This window comes from Cetorhinus maximus, chromosome 36 (genome assembly GCF_964194155.1).
Source record: "Cetorhinus maximus chromosome 36, sCetMax3.hap1.1, whole genome shotgun sequence".
Lineage (NCBI taxonomy): Eukaryota > Metazoa > Chordata > Chondrichthyes > Lamniformes > Cetorhinidae > Cetorhinus > Cetorhinus maximus.
The window spans coordinates 4,576,086-4,585,109 of NC_135914.1; positions in this window are offsets into that span (position 1 = coordinate 4,576,086).

Consider the following 9,024-nt stretch of genomic DNA (forward strand, 5'->3'; position numbering starts at 1 on the left):
TTAGATACAGAGTAAAGCTCCCTCTACACTGTCCCCATCAAACACTCCCAGGGCAGGTACAGCACGGGGTTAGATACAGAGTAAAGCTCCCTCTACACTGTCCCCATCAAACACTCCCAGGGCAGGTACAGCACAGGGTTAGATACAGAGTAAAGCTCCCTCTACACTGTCCCTATCAAACACTCCCAGGGCAGGTACAGCACGGGGTTAGATACAGAGTAAAGCTCCCTCTGCACTGTCCCCATCAAACACTCCCAGGGCAGGTACAGCACGGGGTTAGATACAGAGTAAAGCTCCCTCTACACTGTCCCCATCAAACACTCCCAGGACAGGTACAGCACGGGGTTAGATACAGAGTAAAGCTCCCTCTACACTTTCCCCATCAAACACTCCCAGGACAGGTACAGCACGGGGTTAGATACAGAGTAAAGCTCCCTCTACACTGTCCCCGTCAAACACTCCCAGGGCAGGTACAGCACGGGGTTAGATACAGAGTAAAGCTCCCTCTACACCGTCCCCATCAAACACTCCCAGGACAGGTACAGCACGGGGTTAGATACAGAGTAAAGCTCCCTCTACACCGTCCCCATCAAACACTCCCAGGACAGGTACAGCACGGGGTTAGATACAGAGTAAAGCTCCCTCTACACCGTCCCCATCAAACACTCCCAGGACAGGTACAGCACGGGGTTAGATACAGAGTAAAGCTCCCTCTACACTGTCCCCATCAAACACTCCCAGGACAGGTACAGCACGGGGTTAGATACAGAGTAAAGCTCCCTCTACACTGTCCCCATCAAACACTCCCAGGTCAGTTTTGGAAATATGGCAGCCAATTTGCACATGGACTGCAGAGGCTGAGGAAGGTGACTTGCCACCACTTTCTAAGGGGCAATTAGGGATGGGCAATAAATACTGACCTTCCCAGTGACACCCACATTCAAAGAATGAAGTGATGCTGGGTTCAGTCAGTAAACGACACCCCTGCACCAACGTTACTGTTATGCCAACTTGCCTATTCACAGCTGTGAGATTAAAAATAGAAAAAAAAGACTTGTGTTTATCTCAGGAGGTCACAAAGCATTTCACAGCCAATGAAGTATTTTATTCTTTTGAAATAATCACTGGTGTAATGTATGGAACACAGCAGGTGCTAAATGCACAGCAAGATCCCACAAACAAAAGACCCAGGCAATCTGTTTCCAGAGATGTCGGTGGGTGGTGTGGACAAACCCATCACCTCCCACCACACTGGACTTGATTCCCATCCCTCCATTGAGATAACTGATCTCTGCTGGGGTGCCACCTTCGACCTTGGCAAACCTGGGTCAAGGAGCAAGGGTTAAATTGGGCGGATGCCCCTCAAGGACTGCGCCCCCCCACCCCACCGAGCAACCTCCGCCGGAGAGCTCTCAGACGCGATGCCTCTTACAGTCAAATGTCCTGGCAAAGGCGAGCTGGACTTCAGAATTACGGCCGAGGTGGTTCGGGGTAGGCCGATGGAACTGAATTCCCGCAGGGCTCAGGATCCTTCGGGGAGAAGGCGTGGTGGGGTGGGGTGTGGCCGGGGCTGGGGGGGGGAGTGCAGGAGCATGGTGGAAACTCTAGCCAGGAAACCAATGCTGCCCTTAACCCTGCTCCTGAGTCTCTGCTGTGCACACACTGGGCTTTTTCCCTGGATCTGAGCAAAAATATCTTCACTCCCACCATGTGTAAGCGGAGTCAATGACTGCCGGCTGTTCGACAACAGAAGGCAGAAGCCGCCCTTCGTCTTCCCTGAGCACTGCAGGAACTGGGGTGCAGGGCAGTTCGGGTGAAGGCCAGTAACTTGCAGTAAGACACCAAGAAGCTCCTGTACACAGAGGAAGTACCTTGGCAGGCAGAGAAGAAGAGGGAATTCTAAAAACAATAAAGCACAGGGGAGGGCCATTCAGCCCATCGCACCTCTGTGCTGGCTCTTTTGAAAGAGCTATCTAATTAGTCCCACTCCCTCCCCCCAGCTCTTTCCCCCCCCACCCCCACCCCATCGCCCTGCAGAATTTTCCCCTTCAAGTATTTCCCCCTTTTGAAAGTTCCTATTGAATCTGCTTCCACCGCCCTTTCAGGCAGCGCCTTCCAGATCACAACAACTCGCTGTGTTTTATAATAAAAATTCTCCTCCTCACCTCCCCCCCACCCCGGTTCTTAAATGAAGTGAAGAAAAAAGAGAAAAAGCTGCAATTTGCAGGAGAGTCTGAGAGGTAGGAAACTATTGATGGATGTTTTAGGAACACGTTGTCTTTGATGAGAGTGAGACTGGAATATGTAGTGCCATCAGCTCCCTGTTACATTTTAGCTGTTGGCCTTTACAGAGGTCTGGGCACCAATTAATGAAAGGACGTGAGAAAAAAAAAACCAGCAACCTACATTTATATAGCACCTTTAACATCCGGAAATATCCCAAGGTGCTTCACAAGAGCAATCTGACCACCGAGCCACATGAGGAGATGTTAGGGACAGGGTGACCAAAAGCTCGGTCAAAGAGGTCGGTTTTAAGGAGCGTCTTAAGGGAGGAGAGAGAGAGATGGAGAGGTTTAGGGAGGGATTTCCAGAGCTCAGGGCCTCCCCCAGGCAGCTGAAGGCACGGCCGCCAATGGTGGAGCGATGGGAATCGGGGGGATGGGCAAGAGGCCGGAATTGGAGGAGCGCAGAGATCTCGGAGGGTTGTAGGGGCTGGAGGAGGTTACAGAGATAGGGAGGGGTGTAGGGGCTGGAGGAGGTTACAGAGATAGGGAGGGGGTGTAGGGGCTGGAGGAGGTTACAGAGATAGGGAGGGGTGTAGGGGCTGGAGGAGGTTACAGAGATAGGGAGGGGTGTAGGGGCTGGAGGAGGTTACAGAGATAGGGAGGGGGTGTAGGGGCTGGAGGAGGTTACAGAGATAGGGAGGGGTGTAGGGGCTGGAGGGAGGGGGTGTAGGGGCTGGAGGAGGTTACAGAGATAGGGAGGGGGTGTAGGGACTGGAGGAGGTTACAGAGATAGGGAGGGGTGTAGGGGATGGAGGAGGTTACAGAGATAGGGAGGGGTGTAGGGGCTGGAGGAGGTTACAGAGATAGGGAGGGGTGTAGGGGATGGAGGAGGTTACAGAGATAGGGAGGGGTGTAGGTGAGGTGGGGGATGCGCGGAGGTCATGAGGGGTAAAGATGGGTCTTGCTAACTCTGGACTGTAATCTGCCTTTCGATCCACTCATGGGGCTGGGCCTATACCTCAAATCTGCTTTCCTGCCCTACACCCTTCACCTTGTCGACCGACTGCTGCCTCCTGCTCTGTCCACAGACACCGACACCGACACCCTCGTGTGCAGGGACCGCGGGGTGTGCCAGAGGAGAGAGGCAGGTTTCCCACCCCCTCCGACGGTGTTCCAGTCATCGCCTGGGCTGTGGTTTGAGACTGGAATTCTGTGGGTAGCTTTGTAAGGGTCCAGCCTAAGCACATGTTGGGCTTTTTACAAAAATCTTTCTGTCGAGTTTGCAATGATCTGTGAGTTACCTCCAAGTCCAACACTCCCTCGAAGGCACTGAGCCCTCACTGGGGACCTACCCCACTAGGGCAGGTTCCCCTCCAGTGCCTCCTTCTGTGACTATTCAATGTGAGAGAGAGAGGACGGTGGGGGTGTGCTGGGAGTGGGGTTTGTACATCATGGGGAGTCTTTGTTATACCACACACCTAGCATTCTTGGTTTGCCCAATCCTTTTGGCACAGAAGAGGCCATTCTTCCCATTGAGTCCATGCCAGCTCTCTGTGGAGCAATGCATTCAGTCCCATTTACCCTCCCACCACACTCCCCATAGCCCTGCAAGTTTATTTGCCTCTGGTTTTGAGAGAGAGGCGGAGAAGTTGAGGGGTCAGTTCTAAGCATCACCACTCCACCCTTCCCAATCCATATACCCCACCTCAAGTAAAGGTCGCCCCCCCTCCCACCCCTCCTCCAGTAAAGAGTGTTGCTGGGTAATAGGGATATAGTAACAGGAGTATAACTCTCTCCACCTTATCTTTTTCGCTGCCCCATCCATCTCTTTCTCCTACATCTCCTTCTCTCATATCTCTTCCCATTTCTCTCTCTCCATCTCTCTCTCTCTCCTTCCATCCCTCCGTTTCTCTCTCTCTCTCTCTGTCTCCCTCTGTCTCTTTGTCCCTCTCTCCCTCTCTATCTCTCCTTCTCTCATATCCCTCCCCATCTCCATCTTCCCCATCTCTCCCTCCATCTTTCTCTCATATCTCTCTCCATCTGTTCTCTCTTTCTCTCCATCACTCTCTCTCATATCTCTCCCCCACCCCTCTCTCTCTCTCGCCATCCCTCTGTCATATCTCTCCCCATCTCTCTCTCTCCCCCTCCATCTCTCCCTCATATATCTCTCTTTCTCTTTCCCTTCTCTCTCTGCCTCTCTCCATATATCTCTCTCTCTCTCATATCTCTCTTCCTCATACTCTGCCACATCTAGTCATGGACAATTAAACAGCCAACAGGAAGGAGGAGGAGGCTGCACAAATGTGGTCATTCTCGCTGATGGAGGACCCCAGCACTTAGTGCAAACGACAATGTTGAAGCTCATCACCAGCTTCTCAATGGGGCAACAATTTCAGGCCCTGTCAGTGACACCCACATCCCATGTAAGAATAACAAACTCACTCTCCACATTAACCTCTCCCTCTCATATCTCTCCGCCATATCTTCATCCCTCCTTCCTTCCAGGCGGTGGTGTTCCCAGGCGTTTGCTGCCCTTGTCCTTCTAGATGGTAGAGGTCGCAGGTTTGGAAGGTGCTGTCGAAGGAGCCTTGGCGAGTTGCTGCAGTGCATCTTGTAGATGGTACACACACTGCTGCTACTGTGCGTCGGTGTTAGGTAGGGAGTGAATGTTTGTGGATGGGGTGCCGATCAAGCGGGGCTGCTTTGTCCTGGATGGTGTCGAGCTTCTTGAGTGTTGTGGGAGCTGCACTCACCCAGGCAAGTGGGGAGTATTCCATCACACTCCTGACTTGTGCCTTGTAGATGGTGGACAGGCTTTGGGGAGTCAGGAGGTGAGTGACTCACTGCAGGATTCCCAGCCTCTGACCTGCTCTTGTATTTATATGGCCGGTCCAGTTCAGTTTCTGGTCAATGGTAACCCCCAGGATGTTGATAGTGGGGGATTCGGCGATGGTAATGCCATTGAGTGTCAAAGGGCGATGGTTGGTTTCTCTCTGGTTGGAGAAGGTCATTGCCTGGCACTTGTGTGGCACGAATGTTACTTGCCACTTGTCGGCCTAAGTGCAGGGCCCATAACCAATGACTGAGAAACATGAAGCCACAGTCCCCATCGGTAACTGCAAAATAACCACTTCAATACTGTGGCTTTCCCTCTCTGTCCCATGACCCCTGCTGGAGAGAGTGTGCTTATGGACAACAGCGGGGAGAGAAAGGGCCAAGCTAGAAAGCCTTGAGTTGTTATCTTAGCTACAAGTGGTTGTCAGCTGTGGCACCCTGTCTCTCGCCTCTGAGTCAGAAGGTCATTGGTTCAAGCCCGACTGCAGAGGCTCGAGCCCCATCACCCAGGCCAGCAGTCCCAGTGCCAGTACCAAGGGAATGCTGCACTGTCGGAGGATCAGTACTGAGGGAGTGCCGCACTGTCAGAGGGTCAGTACTGAGGGAGTGCCGCACTGTCGGAGGATCACTACTGAGGGAGCGCCGCACTGTCGGAGGATCACTACTGAGGGAGCACCGCACTGTCGGAGGGTCACTACTGAGGGAGCGCCGCACTGTCGGAGGGTCACTACTGAGGGAGCGCCGCACTGTCAGAGGGTCAGTAATGAGGGAGTGCCGCACTGTCGGAGGGTCAGTACTGAGGGAGTGCCGCACTGTCGGAGGATCACTACTGAGGGAGCGCCGCACTGTCGGAGGGTCAGTACTGAGGGAGCGCCGCACTGTCGGAGGGTCAGTACTGAGGGAGTGCCGCACTGTCAGAGGGTCAGTAATGAGGGAGTGCCGCACTGTCGGAGGGTCAGTACTGAGGGAGCGCCGCACTGTCGAAGGGTCAGTACTGAGGGAGCGCCGCACTGTCGGAGGGTCAGTACTGAGGGAGTGCCGCACTGTCGGAGGGTCAGTACTGAGGGAGCGCCGCACTGTCGGAGGGTCAGTACTGAGGGAGTGCCGCACTGTCGGAGGGTCAGTGCTGAGGGAGCGCCGCACTGTCGGAGGGTCAGTACTGAGGGAGCGCCGCACTGTCGGAGGGTCAGTACTGAGGGAGTGCCGCACTGTCGGAGGGTCAGTACTGAGGGAGCGCCGCACTGTCGGAGGGTCAGCACTGAGGGAGTGCCGCACTGTCGGAGGGTCAGTACTGAGGGAGTGCCGCACTGTCGGAGGGTCAGTACTGAGGGAGTGCCGCACTGTCGGAGGGTCAGTACTGAGGGAGTGCCGCACCCATGGCTGCTATTGGAAGAAGAGCGGGGTGGGGGAGGGGGCATTCTCCCTAATGTCCTGGGACCCATATTCATCCCTCAACCAGCATCACTGAAAAAAACACATGATCTGGATCACTGTCACATTGTTGTTTATGGGATCTTACTGTGTAAAAACTGGCTGCTGCATTGCCTATATTACCACAGTGACTATGCTCCAAAACAGTACCTCATTGGCTGTGAAGCGCTTTGGGTCGTCCTGGAAGGGGGGGGGGGGGGGGTGGGTGAATGGCGCTAGAGAAATGCAAGGTCTTGTGATGACCCTCAGAGCCCCCACCAGCCCTGCGGCTGAATATCAAGTCCACCCTCATGCTGCCAAGGTTTATACATGAAGGGCTGGTGGCTTCGGAGGGGCTGGGAGGAGTAGGGGGATGAATGGGTCAGACTTGTCAGGAGGGATGGGAAGCTCGTGTGAGGGTGTGTGCATGTGCGTGTATGTGTGCGTGTGTGAGAGAGAGTGAGTGTGTGTGTGTATGGGTGTCTGTGTGTGTGTACGTGTGTGCATGTGTGTGTGCATATATGTGTCTGTGTGCGTGTTTGCGCATGTGCATGTGTGTGCATATGTGTGTCTGTGTGTGTGCGTGTGTGTGTCTGTGTGCATGGGTGTGTGTCTGTGTGTGTGCATGGGTGTCTGTGTGTGCATGTGTGTGTATCGGTACATGTGTGTGCATATGTGTGTCTGTGTGTGTGTGCATGTGTGTGTGTCTGTGTGTGTGCATGGGTGTCTGTGTGTGCATGTGTGTGTATCGGTACATGTGTGTGCGTGTATGCATGTGTGTGTCTGTGTGTGCATGGGTGTCTGTGCGTGTGTATGGGTCTCTGTGTGTGTGTGTATGGGTGTCTGTGTGCATGTGTGTGTGTCTGTGTGTGCGCATGGGTGTGTGTGTGTGTGCATGTGTGTGTATCGGTACATGTGTGTGCGTGTATGCATGTGTGTGTCTGTGTGTGTGTATGGGTGTCTGTGTGTGCATGTGTGTGTGTATGGGTGTCTGTGTGTGTGTGTGTGTGTCTGTGTGCATGTGTGTGTGTATGGGTGTCTGTGTGTGCATGTGTGTGTGTGTGTGTGTATGGGTGTCTGTGTGTGCATGTGTGTGTGTATGGGTGTCTGTCTGTGTGTGTGTGTCTGTGTGCGTGTGTGTATGGGTGTGTGTGTGTGTGTGTATGTATGGATGTCTGTCTGTCTGTGTGTATGCCTGGGGTTGGAGGTTGAGGAAGAACACAACAGTGTCCCTTTAATGAGCGATTTTGCTTCTCACTTTAATATAAACTCAGGCGCCCTTCACCTTATCTGAACGTGGATCCCTCCTCCCTTCCCACCCCTTCCAAAAATCTGTTCCCAAAAAAACCCTCTGAAGGGGGAAAAGCAGGGAAATTTGGAGAAGTGGGAGGGGGTGGGGTGGGGGGGTAACCAGTAAAACTTGTCCAAACTGGTCGTGTAACCCTTGAAAAACAGAACTCCAGTATGAATGGTGACAGCAGTGCTGATCTTTTACTGGCACCTGAACAACTTTAAACTGTGTGTGTGTATTTTTTCCCTCCTCCTCCCTCTGGTCACAAGAGTTTGCTGTTCACATTGAGAATTTTCCCTTTAACTGGAGTTACAAATCTCTCTCTCTCTCTCTCTTTCTCTCTCTCTCACCCTCCCAACTATGGTTCAGTCCATTTTGTGTGTGTGTGTCTCTCTCTCTCCCTCCCTCCCTATTTCCTTGATCCAAAGTCAAGTAAATGTGCTCTCCCCTTTAACTGAGAGTGGAATGGCTTGAGCCTCATCTGCATGTGGCTGTTAAGGGCCCATATGTGGTCTGAGGGACTTTGTAGTCCTGTAATTATAGGCTGAAAACAAGCGGAGTCTCTCTCCCTCTCTCTCTCCCTTTTAATCTCTCTCCCGGCCTCTACTTTTAATCTGAGGGGATTAATAAAAACCTGGACACTTCACCTGCATCTGAATCTTCACCAGAAGTCCCCCAGCAATCATGTACTGTGCGTATCCAGTCCCTGGCGTAGGCAATAACCCCTTGATGTATTTCTACAATGGCAAGACTGTAAGTATTCAAGAGATTTTCTCCCCCCACCACCTCCTCCTCCTATAGGCTTTTTTTCCCCCTGTGTGTGTGTCTTGATGAGTCTTTGTGTGTGTACACTTTTGGTGTCTGGCTGGAGTGGGTTTTTAATTTTGTTTGCAACAGTTTGAAGAAAAATAATAATTCTCCAGCCCTAACTGGGATTCAAGCGAGAGCCAGGAAACCTTGTGCAGGAGAGAGAGACACAGAGACAGAGAAAAGTTTCCCCCTTGCAATAACTTTTGTGTTTTTGTTAAATCTCGTTCTTTTCTCTCTCTCTCTCTCTCTCTCTTCCTGTCTCATTTCTGAAAAGGGCTTTTTCTCTCTTAACAGTTTTGGCTGTAAAGACAAAAAAAAAATCCTGTGACTCGACAGCAAACCAATGTGTGTATATTTATATATATATATTTATATAGATACTTTTTCTCGTCTGAAAAAGAAAGAGGGTTTTTAACCATTTCGGTGCATTTCAGGAGATTTGGCGGTTCCAGA